The sequence below is a fragment of the Parasteatoda tepidariorum genome, chromosome 3 (assembly GCF_982258835.1).
Source record: "Parasteatoda tepidariorum strain Cologne lab strain chromosome 3, Ptep-v5.0, whole genome shotgun sequence".
Taxonomy (NCBI): Eukaryota; Metazoa; Arthropoda; class Arachnida; order Araneae; family Theridiidae; genus Parasteatoda; species Parasteatoda tepidariorum.
Genome location: NC_141757.1, coordinates 33968778 through 33983656, shown reverse-complemented (window position 1 = coordinate 33983656; position 14879 = coordinate 33968778). Strand labels below are relative to the sequence as shown.

Here is a 14879-nt window from a genome sequence, read left to right as displayed (position 1 = left end):
ATAAACGTGGAAAAAATGCCGTTTGCTTTCTTTTTATAATGCATCTCTGTATTTTAATGTGAAATTTGGGAGGAAGCTTTTTTTTTTTACAATGCTGTTTTCCAAGTGTAATAAGTCCGCGTGGCCTAATGGATAAGGCGTCTGACTTGGAATCAGAAGATTGCAGGTTCGAGTCCTGTCGCGGACGATGAGTGTAACTTTTTTTCCATAGACGTGAAAAAAATACCGTTTTCTTCACTTTAATAATGCATGAGTGTATTTTAATGTCAAATTTGGGAGGACGCTTATTTTTATACAAATCTGCTTTCCAACTATAACAAGTCCGCGTGGCCTAATGGATAAGGCGTCTGACTTCGAATCAGAAGATTGCAGGTTCGAGTCCTGTCGCGGACGAAAAGTGTAACATTTTTCCATAAACGTGAAAAAAATGCCGTTTGCTTCCTTTTTATAATGCATCTCTGTATTTTAATGTGAAATTTGGGAGGACGCTTATTTTTTTACAATGCTGTTTTCCAAGTGTAATAAGTCCGCGTGGCCTAATGGATAAGGAGTCTGACTTCGAATCAGAAGATTGCAGGTTCGAGTCCTGTCGCGGACGATGAGTGTAACTTTTTTTCCATAGACGTGAAAAAATTACCGTTTTCTTCACTTTAATAATGCATGAGTGTATTTTAATGTCAAATTTGGGAGGACGCTTATTTTTATTCAAATCTGCTTTCCAACTATAACAAGTCTGCGTGGCCTAATGGATAAGGCGTCTGACTTCGAATCAGAAGATTGCAGGTTCGAGTCCTGTCGCGGACGAAAAGTGTAACTTTTTTCCATAAACGTGGAAAAAATGCCGTTTGCTTTCTTTTTATAATGCATCTCTGTATTTTAATGTGAAATTTGGGAGGAAGCTTTTTTTTTTTACAATGCTGTTTTCCAAGTGTAATAAGTCCGCGTGGCCTAATGGATAAGGAGTCTGACTTCGAATCAGAAGATTGCAGGGTCGAGTCCTGTCGCGGACGATGAGTGTAACGTTTTTCCATAGACGTGAAAAAAATACCGTTTTCTTCACTTTTATAATGCATGAGTGTATTTTAAAGTCAAATTTGGGAGGACGCTTATTTTTATACAAATCTGCTTTCCAACTATAACAAGTCCGCGTGGCCTAATGGATAAGGCGTCTGACTTCGAATCAGAAGATTGCAGGTTCGAGTCCTGTCGCGGACGCTGAGTGTAACTTTTTTCCATAGACGTGAAAAAAATACCGTTTTCTTCACTTTAATAATGCATGAGTGTATTTTAAAGTCAAATTTGGGAGGACGCTTATTTTTATACAAATCTGCTTTCCAACTATAACAAGTCCGCGTGGCCTAATGGATAAGGCGTCTGACTTCGAATCAGAAGATTGCAGGTTCGAGTCCTGTCGCGGACAAAAAGTGTAACATTTTTCCATAAACGTGAAAAAAATGCCGTTTGCTTACTTTTTATAATGCATCTCTGTATTGTAATGTGAAATTTGGGATGACGCTTTTTTTTTACAATGCTGTTTTCCAAGTGTAATAAGTCCGCGTGGCCTAATGGATAAGGCGTCTGACTTCGAATCAGAAGATTGCAGTTTCGAGTCCTGTCGCGGACGATGAGTGTAACTTTTTTCCATAGACGTGAAAAAAATGCCGTTTGCTTCCTTTTTATGATGCATCTCTGTATTTTAATGTGAAATTTGGGAGGACGCTTATTTTTATACAATGCTGTTTTCCAAGTGTAATAAGTCCGCGTGGCCTAATGGATAAGGCGTCTGACTTGGAATCAGAAGATTGCAGGTTCGAGTCCCTGTCGCGGACGATGAGTGTAACTTTTTTCCATAGACGTGAAAAAAATACCGTTTTCTTCACTTTAATAATGCATGAGTGTATTTTAATGTCAAATTTGGGAGGACGCTTATTTTTATACAAATCTGCTTTCCAACTATAACAAGTCCGCGTGGCCTAATGGATAAGGCGTCTGACTTCGAATCAGAAGATTGCAGGTTCGAGTCTCTGTCGCGGACGAAAAGTGTAACATTTTTCCATAAACGTGAAAAAAATGCCGTTTGCTTCCTTTTTATAATGCATCTCTGTATTTTAATGTGAAATTTGGGAGGACGCTTATTTTTTTACAATGCTGTTTTCCAAGTGTAATAAGTCCGCGTGGTCTAATGGAGAAGGCGTCTGACTTCGAATCAGAAGATTGCAGGTTCGAGTCCTGTCGCGGACGATGAGTGTAACTTTTTTTCCACAGACGTGAAAAAAATACCGTTTTCTTCACTTCAATAATGCATGAGTGTATTTTAATGTCAAATTTGGGAGGACGCTTATTTTTATTCAAATCTGCTTTCCAACTATAACAAGTCTGCGTAGCCTAATGGATAAGGCGTCTGACTTCGAATCAGAAGATTGCAGGTTCGAGTCCTGTCGCGGACGAAAAGTGTAACATTTTTCCATAAACGTGGAAAAAATGCCGTCTGCTTTCTTTTATAATGCATCTCTGTATTTTATATGTGAAATTTGGGAGGAAGCTTTTTTTTTTACAATGCTGTTTTCCAAGTGTAATAAGTCCGCGTGGCCTAATGGATAAGGAGTCTGACTTCGAAATCAGAAGATTGCAGGGTCGAGTCCTGTCGCGGACGATGAGTGTAACTTTTTTCCATAGACGTGAAAAAAATACCGTTTTCTTCACTTTTATAATGCATGAGTGTATTTTAAAGTCAAATTTGGGAGGACGCTTATTTTTATTACAATCTGCTTTCCAACTATAACAAGTCCGCGTGGCCTAATGGATAAGGCGTCTGACTTCGAATCAGAAGATTGCAGGTTCGAGTCCTGTCGCGGACGAAAAGTGTAACATTTTTCCATAAACGTGAAAAAAATGCCGTTTGCTTCCTTTTTATAATGCATCACTGTATTTTAATGTGAAATTTGGGAGGACGCTTATTTTTATACAATGCTGTTTTCCAAGTGTAATAAGTCCGCGTGGCCTAATGGATAAGGCGTCTGACTTCGAATCAGAAGATTGCAGGTTCGAGTCCTGTCGCGGACGATGAGTGTAACTTTTTTTCCATAGACGTGAAAAAAATACCGTTTTCTTCACTTTTATAATGCATGAGTGTATTTTAAAGTCAAATTTGGGAGGACGCTTATTTTTATACAAATCTGCTTTCCAACTATAACAAGTCCGCGTGGCCTAATGGATAAGGCGTCTGACTTCGAATCAGAAGATTGCAGGTTCGAGTCCTGTCGCGGACGCTGAGTGTAACTTTTTTCCATAGACGTGAAAAAAAATACCGTTTTCTTCACTTTAATAATGCATGAGTGTATTTTAAAGTCAAATTTGGGAGGACGCTTATTTTTATACAAATCTGCTTTCCAACTATAACAAGTCCGCGTGGCCTAATGGATAAGGCGTCTGACTTCGAATCAGAAGATTGCAGGTTCGAGTCCTGTCGCGGACAAAAAGTGTAACATTTTTCCATAAACGTGAAAAAAATGCCGTTTGCTTACTTTTTATAATGCATCTCTGTATTGTAATGTGAAATTTGGGATGACGCTTTTTTTTTACAATGCTGTTTTCCAAGTGTAATAAGTCCGCGTGGCCTAATGGATAAGGCGTCTGACTTCGAATCAGAAGATTGCAGTTTCGAGTCCTGTCGCGGACGATGAGTGTAACTTTTTTCCATAGACGTGAAAAAAATGCCGTTTGCTTCCTTTTTATGATGCATCTCTGTATTTTAATGTGAAATTTGGGAGGACGCTTATTTTTATACAATGCTGTTTTCCAAGTGTAATAAGTCCGCGTGGCCTAATGGATAAGGCGTCTGACTTGGAATCAGAAGATTGCAGGTTCGAGTCCTGTCGCGGACGATGAGTGTAACTTTTTTTCCATAGACGTGAAAAAAATACCGTTTTCTTCACTTTAATAATGCATGAGTGTATTTTAATGTCAAATTTGGGAGGACGCTTATTTTTATACAAATCTGCTTTCCAACTATAACAAGTCCGCGTGGCCTAATGGATAAGGCGTCTGACTTCGAATCAGAAGATTGCAGGTTCGAGTCCTGTCGCGGACGAAAAGTGTAACATTTTTCCATAAACGTGAAAAAAATGCCGTTTGCTTCCTTTTTATAATGCATCTCTGTATTTTAATGTGAAATTTGGGAGGACGCTTATTTTTTTACAATGCTGTTTTCCAAGTGTAATAAGTCCGCGTGGCCTAATGGATAAGGAGTCTGACTTCGAATCAGAAGATTGCAGGTTCGAGTCCTGTCGCGGACGATGAGTGTAACTTTTTTTCCATAGACGTGAAAAAATTACCGTTTTCTTCACTTTAATAATGCATGAGTGTATTTTAATGTCAAATTTGGGAGGACGCTTATTTTTATTCAAATCTGCTTTCCAACTATAACAAGTCTGCGTGGCCTAATGGATAAGGCGTCTGACTTCGAATCAGAAGATTGCAGGTTCGAGTCCTGTCGCGGACGAAAAGTGTAACTTTTTTCCATAAACGTGGAAAAAATGCCGTTTGCTTTCTTTTTATAATGCATCTCTGTATTTTAATGTGAAATTTGGGAGGAAGCTTTTTTTTTTTACAATGCTGTTTTCCAAGTGTAATAAGTCCGCGTGGCCTAATGGATAAGGAGTCTGACTTCGAATCAGAAGATTGCAGGGTCGAGTCCTGTCGCGGACGATGAGTGTAACGTTTTTCCATAGACGTGAAAAAAATACCGTTTTCTTCACTTTTATAATGCATGAGTGTATTTTAAAGTCAAATTTGGGAGGACGCTTATTTTTATACAAATCTGCTTTCCAACTATAACAAGTCCGCGTGGCCTAATGGATAAGGCGTCTGACTTCGAATCAGAAGATTGCAGGTTCGAGTCCTGTCGCGGACGCTGAGTGTAACTTTTTTCCATAGACGTGAAAAAAATACCGTTTTCTTCACTTTAATAATGCATGAGTGTATTTTAAAGTCAAATTTGGGAGGACGCTTATTTTTATACAAATCTGCTTTCCAACTATAACAAGTCCGCGTGGCCTAATGGATAAGGCGTCTGACTTCGAATCAGAAGATTGCAGGTTCGAGTCCTGTCGCGGACAAAAAGTGTAACATTTTTCCATAAACGTGAAAAAAATGCCGTTTGCTTACTTTTTATAATGCATCTCTGTATTGTAATGTGAAATTTGGATGACGCTTTTTTTTTACAATGCTGTTTTCCAAGTGTAATAAGTCCGCGTGGCCTAATGGATAAGGCGTCTGACTTCGAATCAGAAGATTGCAGTTTCGAGTCCTGTCGCGGACGATGAGTGTAACTTTTTTCCATAGACGTGAAAAAAATGCCGTTTGCTTCCTTTTTATGATGCATCTCTGTATTTTAATGTGAAATTTGGGAGGACGCTTATTTTTATACAATGCTGTTTTCCAAGTGTAATAAGTCCGCGTGGCCTAATGGATAAGGCGTCTGACTTGGAATCAGAAGATTGCAGGTTCGAGTCCTGTCGCGGACGATGAGTGTAACTTTTTTTCCATAGACGTGAAAAAAATACCGTTTTCTTCACTTTAATAATGCATGAGTGTATTTTAATGTCAAATTTGGGAGGACGCTTATTTTTATACAAATCTGCTTTCCAACTATAACAAGTCCGCGTGGCCTAATGGATAAGGCGTCTGACTTCGAATCAGAAGATTGCAGGTTCGAGTCCTGTCGCGGACGAAAAGTGTAACATTTTTCCATAAACGTGAAAAAAATGCCGTTTGCTTCCTTTTTATAATGCATCTCTGTATTTTAATGTGAAATTTGGGAGGACGCTTATTTTTTTACAATGCTGTTTTCCAAGTGTAATAAGTCCGCGTGGTCTAATGGAGAAGGCGTCTGACTTCGAATCAGAAGATTGCAGGTTCGAGTCCTGTCGCGGACGATGAGTGTAACTTTTTTTCCACAGACGTGAAAAAAATACCGTTTTCTTCACTTCAATAATGCATGAGTGTATTTTAATGTCAAATTTGGGAGGACGCTTATTTTTATTCAAATCTGCTTTCCAACTATAACAAGTCTGCGTAGCCTAATGGATAAGGCGTCTGACTTCGAATCAGAAGATTGCAGGTTCGAGTCCTGTCGCGGACGAAAAGTGTAACATTTTTCCATAAACGTGGAAAAAATGCCGTCTGCTTTCTTTTTATAATGCATCTCTGTATTTTATTGTGAAATTTGGGAGGAAGCTTTTTTTTTTACAATGCTGTTTTCCAAGTGTAATAAGTCCGCGTGGCCTTATGGATAAGGCGTCTGACTTCGAATCAGAAGATTGCAGGTTCGAGTCCTGTCGCGGACGAAAAGTGTAACATTTTTCCATAAACGTGAAAAAAATGCCGTTTGCTTCCTTTTTATAATGCATCACTGTATTTTAATGTGAAATTTGGGAGGACGCTTATTTTTATACAATGCTGTTTTCCAAGTGTAATAAGTCCGCGTGGCCTAATGGATAAGGCGTCTGACTTCGAATCAGAAGATTGCAGGTTCGAGTCCTGTCGCGGACGATGAGTGTAACTTTTTTTCCATAGACGTGAAAAAAATACCGTTTTCTTCACTTTTATAATGCATGAGTGTATTTTAAAGTCAAATTTGGGAGGACGCTTATTTTTATACAAATCTGCTTTCCAACTATAACAAGTCCGCGTGGCCTAATGGATAAGGCGTCTGACTTCGAATCAGAAGATTGCAGGTTCGAGTCCTGTCGCGGACGCTGAGTGTAACTTTTTTCCATAGACGTGAAAAAAATACAGTTTTCTTCACTTTAATAATGCAAGAGTGTATTTTAAAGTCAAATTTGGGAGGACGCTTATTTTTATACAAATCTGCTTTCCAACTATAACAAGTCCGCGTGGCCTAATGGATAAGGCGTCTGACTTCGAATCAGAAGATTGCAGGTTCGAGTCCCTGTCGCGGACAAAAAGTGTAACATTTTTCCATAAACGTGAAAAAAATGCCGTTTGCTTACTTTTTATAATGCATCTCTGTATTGTAATGTGAAATTTGGGATGACGCTTTTTTTTTACAATGCTGTTTTCCAAGTGTAATAAGTCCGCGTGGCCTAATGGATAAGGCGTCTGACTTCGAATCAGAAGATTGCAGTTTCGAGTCCTGTCGCGGACGATGAGTGTAACTTTTTTCCATAGACGTGAAAAAAATGCCGTTTGCTTCCTTTTTATGATGCATCTCTGTATTTTAATGTGAAATTTGGGAGGACGCTTATTTTTATACAATGCTGTTTTCCAAGTGTAATAAGTCCGCGTGGCCTAATGGATAAGGCGTCTGACTTGGAATCAGAAGATTGCAGGTTCGAGTCCTGTCGCGGACGATGAGTGTAACTTTTTTTCCATAGACGTGAAAAAAATACCGTTTTCTTCACTTTAATAATGCATGAGTGTATTTTAATGTCAAATTTGGGAGGACGCTTATTTTTATACAAATCTGCTTTCCAACTATAACAAGTCCGCGTGGCCTAATGGATAAGGCGTCTGACTTCGAATCAGAAGATTGCAGGTTCGAGTCCTGTCGCGGACGAAAAGTGTAACATTTTTCCATAAACGTGAAAAAAATGCCGTTTGCTTCCTTTTTATAATGCATCTCTGTATTTTAATGTGAAATTTGGGAGGACGCTTATTTTTTTACAATGCTGTTTTCCAAGTGTAATAAGTCCGCGTGGTCTAATGGATAAGGCGTCTGACTTCGAATCAGAAGATTGCAGGTTCGAGTCCTGTCGCGGACGATGAGTGTAACTTTTTTTCCACAGACGTGAAAAAAATACCGTTTTCTTCACTTCAATAATGCATGAGTGTATTTTAATGTCAAATTTGGGAGGACGCTTATTTTTATTCAAATCTGCTTTCCAACTATAACAAGTCTGCGTGGCCTAATGGATAAGGCGTCTGACTTCGAATCAGAAGATTGCAGGTTCGAGTCCTGTCGCGGACGAAAAGTGTAACATTTTTCCATAAACGTGGAAAAAATGCCGTCTGCTTTCTTTTTATAATGCATCTCTGTATTTTATTGTGAAATTTGGGAGGAAGCTTTTTTTTTTACAATGCTGTTTTCCAAGTGTAATAAGTCCGCGTGGCCTAATGGATAAGGAGTCTGACTTCGAATCAGAAGATTGCAGGGTCGAGTCCTGTCGCGGACGATGAGTGTAACTTTTTTCCATAGACGTGAAAAAAATACCGTTTTCTTCACTTTTATAATGCATGAGTGTATTTTAAAGTCAAATTTGGGAGGACGCTTATTTTTATACAAATCTGCTTTCCAACTATAACAAGTCCGCGTGGCCTAATGGATAAGGCGTCTGACTTCGAATCAGAAGATTGCAGGTTCGAGTCCTGTCGCGGACGAAAAGTGTAACATTTTTCCATAAACGTGAAAAAAATGCCGTTTGCTTCCTTTTTATAATGCATCACTGTATTTTAATGTGAAATTTGGGAGGACGCTTATTTTTATACAATGCTGTTTTCCAAGTGTAATAAGTCCGCGTGGCCTAATGGATAAGGCGTCTGACTTCGAATCAGAAGATTGCAGGTTCGAGTCCTGTCGCGGACGATGAGTGTAACTTTTTTTCCATAGACGTGAAAAAAATACCGTTTTCTTCACTTTAATAATGCATGAGTGTATTTTAATGTCAAATTTGGGAGGACGCTTATTTTTATACAAATCTGCTTTCCAACTGTCACAAGTCCGCGTGGCCTAATGGATAAGGCGTCTGACTTCTAATCAGAAGATTGCAGGTTCGAGTCCTGTCGCGGACGAAAAGTGTAACATTTTTCCATAAACGTGAAAAAAATGCCGTTTGCTTCCTTTTTATAATGCATCTCTGTATTTTAATGTGAAATTTGGGAGGACGCTTATTTTTTTACAATGCTGTTTTCCAAGTGTAATAAGTCCGCGTGGCCTAATGGATAAGGCGTCTGACTTCGAATCAGAAGATTGCAGGTTCGAGTCCTGTCGCGGACGATGAGTGTAACTTTTTTTCCATAGACGTGAAAAAAATACCGTTTTCTTCACTTCAATAATGCATGAGTGTATTTTAATGTCAAATTTGGGAGGACGCTTATTTTTATTCAAATCTGCTTTCCAACTATAACAAGTCTGCGTGGCCTAATGGATAAGGCGTCTGACTTCGAATCAGAAGATTGCAGGTTCGAGTCCTGTCGCGGACGAAAAGTGTAACATTTTTCCATAAACGTGGAAAAAATGCCGTTTGCTTTCTTTTTATAATGCATCTCTGTATTTTATTGTGAAATTTGGGAGGAAGCTTTTTTTTTTACAATGCTGTTTTCCTAGTGTAATAAGTCCGCGTGGCCTAATGGATAAGGAGTCTGACTTCGAATCAGAAGATTGCAGGTTCGAGTCCTGTCGCGGACGATGAGTGTAACTTTTTTTCCATAGACGTGAAAAAATTACCGTTTTCTTCACTTTAATAATGCATGAGTGTATTTTAATGTCAAATTTGGGAGGACGCTTATTTTTATTCAAATCTGCTTTCCAACTATAACAAGTCTGCGTGGCCTAATGGATAAGGCGTCTGACTTCGAATCAGAAGATTGCAGGTTCGAGTCCTGTCGCGGACGAAAAGTGTAACTTTTTTCCATAAACGTGGAAAAAATGCCGTTTGCTTTCTTTTTATAATGCATCTCTGTATTTTAATGTGAAATTTGGGAGGAAGCTTTTTTTTTTTACAATGCTGTTTTCCAAGTGTAATAAGTCCGTGTGGCCTAATGGATAAGGAGTCTGACTTCGAATCAGAAGATTGCAGGGTCGAGTCCTGTCGCGGACGATGAGTGTAACTTTTTTCCATAGACGTGAAAAAAATACCGTTTTCTTCACTTTTATAATGCATGAGTGTATTTTAAAGTCAAATTTGGGAGGACGCTTATTTTTATACAAATCTGCTTTCCAACTATAACAAGTCCGCGTGGCCTAATGGATAAGGCGTCTGACTTCGAATCAGAAGATTGCAGGTTCGAGTCCTGTCGCGGACGCTGAGTGTAACTTTTTTCCATAGACGTGAAAAAAATACCGTTTTCTTCACTTTAATAATGCATGAGTGTATTTTAAAGTCAAATTTGGGAGGACGCTTATTTTTATACAAATCTGCTTTCCAACTATAACAAGTCCGCGTGGCCTAATGGATAAGGCGTCTGACTTCGAATCAGAAGATTGCAGGTTCGAGTCCTGTCGCGGACAAAAAGTGTAACATTTTTCCATAAACGTGAAAAAAATGCCGTTTGCTTACTTTTTATAATGCATCTCTGTATTGTAATGTGAAATTTGGGATGACGCTTTTTTTTTACAATGCTGTTTTCCAAGTGTAATAAGTCCGCGTGGCCTAATGGATAAGGCGTCTAACTTCGAATCAGAAGATTGCAGTTTCGAGTCCTGTCGCGGACGATGAGTGTAACTTTTTTCCATAGACGTGAAAAAAATACCGTTTTCTTCACTTTAATAATGCGTGAGTGTATTTTAATGTCAAATTTGGGAGGATGCTTATTTTTATACACATCTGCTTTCCAACTATAACAAGTCCGCGTGGCCTAATGGATAAGGCGTCTGACTTCGAATCAGAAGATTGCAGGTTCGAGTCCTGTCGCGGACGACGAGTGTAACTTTTTTTCCATAGACGTGAAAAAAATACCGTTTTCTTCACTTTAATAATGCATGAGTGTATTTTAATGTCAAATTTGGGAGGACGCTTATTTTTATACAAATCTGCTTTCCAACTATAACAAGTCCGCGTGGCCTAATGGATAAGGCGTCTGACTTCGAATCAGAAGATTGCAGGTTCGAGTCCTGTCGCGGACGAAAAGTGTAACATTTTTCCATAAACGTGAAAAAAATGCCGTTTGCTTCCTTTTTATAATGCATCTCTGTATTTTAATGTGAAATTTGGGAGGACGCTTATTTTTTTACAATGCTGTTTTCCAAGTGTAATAAGTCCGCGTGGTCTAATGGATAAGGCGTCTGACTTCGAATCAGAAGATTGCAGGTTCGAGTCCTGTCGCGGACGATGAGTGTAACTTTTTTTCCATAGACGTGAAAAAAATACCGTTTTCTTCACTTCAATAATGCATGAGTGTATTTTAATGTCAAATTTGGGAGGACGCTTATTTTTATTCAAATCTGCTTTCCAACTATAACAAGTCTGCGTGGCCTAATGGATAAGGCGTCTGACTTCGAATCAGAAGATTGCAGGTTCGAGTCCTGTCGCGGACGAAAAGTGTAACATTTTTCCATAAATGTGGAAAAAATGCCGTTTGCTTTCTTTTTATAATGCATCTCTGTATTTTATTGTGAAATTTGGGAGGAAGCTTTTTTTTTTACAATGCTGTTTTCCAAGTGTAATAAGTCAGCGTGGTCTAATGGATAAGGCGTCTGACTTCGAATCAGAAGATTGCAGGTTCGAGTCCTGTCGCGGACGATGAGTGTAACTTTTTTTCCATAGACGTGAAAAAATACCGTTTTCTTCACTTCAATAATGCATGAGTGTATTTTAATGTCAAATTTGGGAGGACGCTTATTTTTATTCAAATCTGCTTTCCAACTATAACAAGTCTGCGTGGCCTAATGGATAAGGCGTCTGACTTCGAATCAGAAGATTGCAGGTTCGAGTCCTGTCGCGGACGAAAAGTGTAACATTTTTCCATAAATGTGGAAAAAATGCCGTTTGCTTTCTTTTTATAATGCATCTCTGTATTTATTGTGAAATTTGGGAGGAAGCTTTTTTTTTTACAATGCTGTTTTCCAAGTGTAATAAGTCCGCGTGGTCTAATGGATAAGGCGTCTGACTTCGAATCAGAAGATTGCAGGTTCGAGTCCTGTCGCGGACGATGAGTGTAACTTTTTTTCCATAGACGTGAAAAAAATACCGTTTTCTTCACTTCAATAATGCATGAGTGTATTTTAATGTCAAATTTGGGAGGACGCTTATTTTTATTCAAATCTGCTTTCCAACTATAACAAGTCTGCGTGGCCTAATGGATAAGGCGTCTGACTTCGAATCAGAAGATTGCAGGTTCGAGTCCTGTCGCGGACGAAAAGTGTAACATTTTTCCATAAATGTGGAAAAAATGCCGTTTGCTTTCTTTTTATAATGCATCTCTGTATTTTATTGTGAAATTTGGGAGGAAGCTTTTTTTTTTACAATGCTGTTTTCCAAGTGTAATAAGTCCGCGTGGTCTAATGGATAAGGCGTCTGACTTCGAATCAGAAGATTGCAGGTTCGAGTCCTGTCGCGGACGATGAGTGTAACTTTTTTTCCATAGACGTGAAAAAAATACCGTTTTCTTCACTTCAATAATGCATGAGTGTATTTTAATGTCAAATTTGGGAGGACGCTTATTTTTATTCAAATCTGCTTTCCAACTATAACAAGTCTGCGTGGCCTAATGGATAAGGCGTCTGACTTCGAATCAGAAGATTGCAGGTTCGAGTCCTGTCGCGGACGAAAAGTGTAACATTTTTCCATAAATGTGGAAAAAATGCCGTTTGCTTTCTTTTTATAATGCATCTCTGTATTTTATTGTGAAATTTGGGAGGAAGCTTTTTTTTTTACAATGCTGTTTTCCAAGTGTAATAAGTCCGCGTGGCCTAATGGATAAGGAGTCTGACTTCGAATCAGAAGATTGCAGGTTCGAGTCCTGTCGCGGACGATGAGTGTAACTTTTTTTCCATAGACGTGAAAAAAATACCGTTTTCTTCACTTCAATAATGCATGAGTGTATTTTAATGTCAAATTTGGGAGGACGCTTATTTTTATTCAAATCTGCTTTCCAACTATAACAAGTCTGCGTGGCCTAATGGATAAGGCGTCTGACTTCGAATCAGAAGATTGCAGGTTCGAGTCCTGTCGCGGACGAAAAGTGTAACATTTTTCCATAAACGTGGAAAAAATGCCGTTTGCTTTCTTTTTATAATGCATCTCTGTATTTTATTGTGAAATTTGGGAGGAAGCTTTTTTTTTTACAATGCTGTTTTCCAAGTGTAATAAGTCCGCGTGGCCTAATGGATAAGGAGTCTAACTTCGAATCAGAAGATTGCAGGGTCGAGTCCTGTCGCGGACGTTGAGTGTAACTTTTTTCCATAGACGTGAAAAAAATACCGTTTTCTTCACTTTTATAATGCATGAGTGTATTTTAAAGTCAAATTTGGTAGGACGCTTATTTTTATACAAATCTGCTTTCCAACTATAACAAGTCCGCGTGGCCTAATGGATAAGGCGTCTGACTTCGAATCAGAAGATTGCAGGTTCGAGTCCTTTCGCGGACGAAGAGTGTAACATTTTTCCATAAACGTGAAAAAAATGCCGTTTGCTTCCTTTTTATAATGCATCTCTGTATTTTAATGGAGAAATTTGGGAGGACGCTTATTTTTTTACAATGCTGTTTTCCAAGTGTAATAAGTCCGCGTGGCCTTATGGATAAGGCGTCTGACTTCGAATCAGAAGATTGCAGTTTCGAGTCCTGTCGCGGACGATGAGTGTAACTTTTTTTCCATAGACGTGAAAAAAATACCGTTTTCTTCACTTCAATAATGCATGAGTGTATTTTAATGTCAAATTTGGGAGGACGCTTATTTTTATTCAAATCTGCTTTCCAACTATAACAAGTCTGCGTGGCCTAATGGATAAGGCGTCTGACTTCGAATCAGAAGATTGCAGGTTCGAGTCCTGTCGCGGACGAAAAGTGTAACATTTTTCCATAAATGTGGAAAAAATGCCGTTTGCTTTCTTTTTATAATGCATCTCTGTATTTTATTGTGAAATTTGGGAGGAAGCTTTTTTTTTTACAATGCTGTTTTCCAAGTGTAATAAGTCCGCGTGGCCTAATGGATAAGGAGTCTGACTTCGAATCAGAAGATTGCAGGTTCGAGTCCTGTCGCGGACGATGAGTGTAACTTTTTTTCCATAGACGTGAAAAAATTACCGTTTTCTTCACTTTAATAATGCATGAGTGTATTTTAATGTCAAATTTGGGAGGACGCTTATTTTTATTCAAATCTGCTTTCCAACTATAACAAGTCTGCGTGGCCTAATGGATAAGGCGTCTGACTTCGAATCAGAAGATTGCAGGTTCGAGTCCTGTCGCGGACGAAAAGTGTAACATTTTTCCATAAACGTGAAAAAAATGCCGTTTGCTTCCTTTTTATAATGCATCTCTGTATTGTAATGTGAAATTTGGGATGACGCTTTTTTTTTACAATGCTGTTTTCCAAGTGTAATAAGTCCGCGTGGCCTAATGGATAAGGCGTCTGACTTCGAATCAGAAGATTGCAGTTTCGAGTCCTGTCGCGGACGATGAGTGTAACTTTTTTCCATAGACGTGAAAAAAATACCGTTTTCTTCACTTTAATAATGCATGAGTGTATTTTAATGTCAAATTTGGGAGGACGCTTATTTTTATACAAATCTGCTTTCCAAGTGTAATAAGTCCGCGTGGCCTAATGGATAAGGCGTCTGACTTCGAATCAGAAGATTGCAGGTTCGAGTCCTGTCGCGGACGATGAGTGTAACTTTTTTCCATAGACGTGAAAAAAATACCGTTTTCTTCACTTTTATAATGCATGAGTGTATTTTAATGTCAAATTTGGGAGGACGCTTATTTTTATTCAAATCTGCTTTCCAACTATAACAAGTCTGCGTGGCCTAATGGATAAGGCGTCTGACTTCGAATCAGAAGATTGCAGGTTCGAGTCCTGTCGCGGACGAAAAGTGTAACATTTTTCCATAAACGTGGAAAAAATGCCGTTTGCTTTCTTTTTATAATGCATCTCTGTATTTTATTGTGAAATTTGGGAGGAAGCTTTTTTTTTTACAATGCTG

The 14879-nt window shown here is 38.7% G+C and overlaps 43 non-coding genes across 43 annotated transcripts; all 43 read left to right on the top strand.

Moving 5' to 3' along the window:
• Positions 1-114: 114 nt before the first annotated feature.
• TRNAP-UGG (transfer RNA proline (anticodon UGG)) lies at positions 115-187 on the top strand. Its single transcript has one exon. It is a non-coding gene; the product is annotated as a tRNA-Pro (tRNA).
• A 133-nt stretch (positions 188-320) lies between these two features.
• On the top strand, positions 321-393 carry TRNAR-UCG (transfer RNA arginine (anticodon UCG)). Its single transcript has one exon. It is a non-coding gene; the product is annotated as a tRNA-Arg (tRNA).
• Positions 394-731: 338 nt separating this feature from the next.
• Positions 732-804, top strand: TRNAR-UCG (transfer RNA arginine (anticodon UCG)). Its single transcript has one exon. It is a non-coding gene; the product is annotated as a tRNA-Arg (tRNA).
• Positions 805-1142: 338 nt separating this feature from the next.
• On the top strand, positions 1143-1215 carry TRNAR-UCG (transfer RNA arginine (anticodon UCG)). Its single transcript has one exon. It is a non-coding gene; the product is annotated as a tRNA-Arg (tRNA).
• Positions 1216-1347: 132 nt separating this feature from the next.
• Positions 1348-1420, top strand: TRNAR-UCG (transfer RNA arginine (anticodon UCG)). Its single transcript has one exon. It is a non-coding gene; the product is annotated as a tRNA-Arg (tRNA).
• A 336-nt stretch (positions 1421-1756) lies between these two features.
• TRNAP-UGG (transfer RNA proline (anticodon UGG)) lies at positions 1757-1830 on the top strand. Its single transcript has one exon. It is a non-coding gene; the product is annotated as a tRNA-Pro (tRNA).
• A 544-nt stretch (positions 1831-2374) lies between these two features.
• Positions 2375-2447, top strand: TRNAR-UCG (transfer RNA arginine (anticodon UCG)). The gene has a single exon. It is a non-coding gene; the product is annotated as a tRNA-Arg (tRNA).
• A 338-nt stretch (positions 2448-2785) lies between these two features.
• On the top strand, positions 2786-2858 carry TRNAR-UCG (transfer RNA arginine (anticodon UCG)). Its single transcript has one exon. It is a non-coding gene; the product is annotated as a tRNA-Arg (tRNA).
• Positions 2859-2990: 132 nt separating this feature from the next.
• Positions 2991-3063, top strand: TRNAR-UCG (transfer RNA arginine (anticodon UCG)). Its single transcript has one exon. It is a non-coding gene; the product is annotated as a tRNA-Arg (tRNA).
• A 133-nt stretch (positions 3064-3196) lies between these two features.
• Positions 3197-3269, top strand: TRNAR-UCG (transfer RNA arginine (anticodon UCG)). The gene has a single exon. It is a non-coding gene; the product is annotated as a tRNA-Arg (tRNA).
• A 133-nt stretch (positions 3270-3402) lies between these two features.
• TRNAR-UCG (transfer RNA arginine (anticodon UCG)) lies at positions 3403-3475 on the top strand. Its single transcript has one exon. It is a non-coding gene; the product is annotated as a tRNA-Arg (tRNA).
• Positions 3476-3811: 336 nt separating this feature from the next.
• On the top strand, positions 3812-3884 carry TRNAP-UGG (transfer RNA proline (anticodon UGG)). The gene has a single exon. It is a non-coding gene; the product is annotated as a tRNA-Pro (tRNA).
• A 133-nt stretch (positions 3885-4017) lies between these two features.
• TRNAR-UCG (transfer RNA arginine (anticodon UCG)) lies at positions 4018-4090 on the top strand. The gene has a single exon. It is a non-coding gene; the product is annotated as a tRNA-Arg (tRNA).
• Positions 4091-4428: 338 nt separating this feature from the next.
• TRNAR-UCG (transfer RNA arginine (anticodon UCG)) lies at positions 4429-4501 on the top strand. Its single transcript has one exon. It is a non-coding gene; the product is annotated as a tRNA-Arg (tRNA).
• A 338-nt stretch (positions 4502-4839) lies between these two features.
• On the top strand, positions 4840-4912 carry TRNAR-UCG (transfer RNA arginine (anticodon UCG)). The gene has a single exon. It is a non-coding gene; the product is annotated as a tRNA-Arg (tRNA).
• A 132-nt stretch (positions 4913-5044) lies between these two features.
• TRNAR-UCG (transfer RNA arginine (anticodon UCG)) lies at positions 5045-5117 on the top strand. Its single transcript has one exon. It is a non-coding gene; the product is annotated as a tRNA-Arg (tRNA).
• A 335-nt stretch (positions 5118-5452) lies between these two features.
• On the top strand, positions 5453-5525 carry TRNAP-UGG (transfer RNA proline (anticodon UGG)). The gene has a single exon. It is a non-coding gene; the product is annotated as a tRNA-Pro (tRNA).
• Positions 5526-5658: 133 nt separating this feature from the next.
• TRNAR-UCG (transfer RNA arginine (anticodon UCG)) lies at positions 5659-5731 on the top strand. Its single transcript has one exon. It is a non-coding gene; the product is annotated as a tRNA-Arg (tRNA).
• Positions 5732-6069: 338 nt separating this feature from the next.
• TRNAR-UCG (transfer RNA arginine (anticodon UCG)) lies at positions 6070-6142 on the top strand. The gene has a single exon. It is a non-coding gene; the product is annotated as a tRNA-Arg (tRNA).
• A 337-nt stretch (positions 6143-6479) lies between these two features.
• Positions 6480-6552, top strand: TRNAR-UCG (transfer RNA arginine (anticodon UCG)). The gene has a single exon. It is a non-coding gene; the product is annotated as a tRNA-Arg (tRNA).
• Positions 6553-6685: 133 nt separating this feature from the next.
• TRNAR-UCG (transfer RNA arginine (anticodon UCG)) lies at positions 6686-6758 on the top strand. Its single transcript has one exon. It is a non-coding gene; the product is annotated as a tRNA-Arg (tRNA).
• A 132-nt stretch (positions 6759-6890) lies between these two features.
• On the top strand, positions 6891-6964 carry TRNAR-UCG (transfer RNA arginine (anticodon UCG)). The gene has a single exon. It is a non-coding gene; the product is annotated as a tRNA-Arg (tRNA).
• Positions 6965-7300: 336 nt separating this feature from the next.
• Positions 7301-7373, top strand: TRNAP-UGG (transfer RNA proline (anticodon UGG)). The gene has a single exon. It is a non-coding gene; the product is annotated as a tRNA-Pro (tRNA).
• Positions 7374-7506: 133 nt separating this feature from the next.
• Positions 7507-7579, top strand: TRNAR-UCG (transfer RNA arginine (anticodon UCG)). The gene has a single exon. It is a non-coding gene; the product is annotated as a tRNA-Arg (tRNA).
• Positions 7580-7917: 338 nt separating this feature from the next.
• Positions 7918-7990, top strand: TRNAR-UCG (transfer RNA arginine (anticodon UCG)). Its single transcript has one exon. It is a non-coding gene; the product is annotated as a tRNA-Arg (tRNA).
• Positions 7991-8327: 337 nt separating this feature from the next.
• Positions 8328-8400, top strand: TRNAR-UCG (transfer RNA arginine (anticodon UCG)). Its single transcript has one exon. It is a non-coding gene; the product is annotated as a tRNA-Arg (tRNA).
• A 132-nt stretch (positions 8401-8532) lies between these two features.
• On the top strand, positions 8533-8605 carry TRNAR-UCG (transfer RNA arginine (anticodon UCG)). The gene has a single exon. It is a non-coding gene; the product is annotated as a tRNA-Arg (tRNA).
• A 338-nt stretch (positions 8606-8943) lies between these two features.
• On the top strand, positions 8944-9016 carry TRNAR-UCG (transfer RNA arginine (anticodon UCG)). Its single transcript has one exon. It is a non-coding gene; the product is annotated as a tRNA-Arg (tRNA).
• Positions 9017-9149: 133 nt separating this feature from the next.
• TRNAR-UCG (transfer RNA arginine (anticodon UCG)) lies at positions 9150-9222 on the top strand. The gene has a single exon. It is a non-coding gene; the product is annotated as a tRNA-Arg (tRNA).
• Positions 9223-9560: 338 nt separating this feature from the next.
• Positions 9561-9633, top strand: TRNAR-UCG (transfer RNA arginine (anticodon UCG)). Its single transcript has one exon. It is a non-coding gene; the product is annotated as a tRNA-Arg (tRNA).
• A 338-nt stretch (positions 9634-9971) lies between these two features.
• On the top strand, positions 9972-10044 carry TRNAR-UCG (transfer RNA arginine (anticodon UCG)). The gene has a single exon. It is a non-coding gene; the product is annotated as a tRNA-Arg (tRNA).
• A 132-nt stretch (positions 10045-10176) lies between these two features.
• On the top strand, positions 10177-10249 carry TRNAR-UCG (transfer RNA arginine (anticodon UCG)). The gene has a single exon. It is a non-coding gene; the product is annotated as a tRNA-Arg (tRNA).
• A 336-nt stretch (positions 10250-10585) lies between these two features.
• Positions 10586-10658, top strand: TRNAR-UCG (transfer RNA arginine (anticodon UCG)). Its single transcript has one exon. It is a non-coding gene; the product is annotated as a tRNA-Arg (tRNA).
• Positions 10659-10791: 133 nt separating this feature from the next.
• TRNAR-UCG (transfer RNA arginine (anticodon UCG)) lies at positions 10792-10864 on the top strand. The gene has a single exon. It is a non-coding gene; the product is annotated as a tRNA-Arg (tRNA).
• Positions 10865-11202: 338 nt separating this feature from the next.
• TRNAR-UCG (transfer RNA arginine (anticodon UCG)) lies at positions 11203-11275 on the top strand. The gene has a single exon. It is a non-coding gene; the product is annotated as a tRNA-Arg (tRNA).
• A 337-nt stretch (positions 11276-11612) lies between these two features.
• Positions 11613-11685, top strand: TRNAR-UCG (transfer RNA arginine (anticodon UCG)). The gene has a single exon. It is a non-coding gene; the product is annotated as a tRNA-Arg (tRNA).
• Positions 11686-12022: 337 nt separating this feature from the next.
• Positions 12023-12095, top strand: TRNAR-UCG (transfer RNA arginine (anticodon UCG)). Its single transcript has one exon. It is a non-coding gene; the product is annotated as a tRNA-Arg (tRNA).
• Positions 12096-12433: 338 nt separating this feature from the next.
• Positions 12434-12506, top strand: TRNAR-UCG (transfer RNA arginine (anticodon UCG)). The gene has a single exon. It is a non-coding gene; the product is annotated as a tRNA-Arg (tRNA).
• A 338-nt stretch (positions 12507-12844) lies between these two features.
• TRNAR-UCG (transfer RNA arginine (anticodon UCG)) lies at positions 12845-12917 on the top strand. Its single transcript has one exon. It is a non-coding gene; the product is annotated as a tRNA-Arg (tRNA).
• Positions 12918-13666: 749 nt separating this feature from the next.
• TRNAR-UCG (transfer RNA arginine (anticodon UCG)) lies at positions 13667-13739 on the top strand. Its single transcript has one exon. It is a non-coding gene; the product is annotated as a tRNA-Arg (tRNA).
• Positions 13740-14077: 338 nt separating this feature from the next.
• Positions 14078-14150, top strand: TRNAR-UCG (transfer RNA arginine (anticodon UCG)). The gene has a single exon. It is a non-coding gene; the product is annotated as a tRNA-Arg (tRNA).
• Positions 14151-14486: 336 nt separating this feature from the next.
• Positions 14487-14559, top strand: TRNAR-UCG (transfer RNA arginine (anticodon UCG)). The gene has a single exon. It is a non-coding gene; the product is annotated as a tRNA-Arg (tRNA).
• A 132-nt stretch (positions 14560-14691) lies between these two features.
• TRNAR-UCG (transfer RNA arginine (anticodon UCG)) lies at positions 14692-14764 on the top strand. The gene has a single exon. It is a non-coding gene; the product is annotated as a tRNA-Arg (tRNA).
• Positions 14765-14879: the final 115 nt, after the last annotated feature.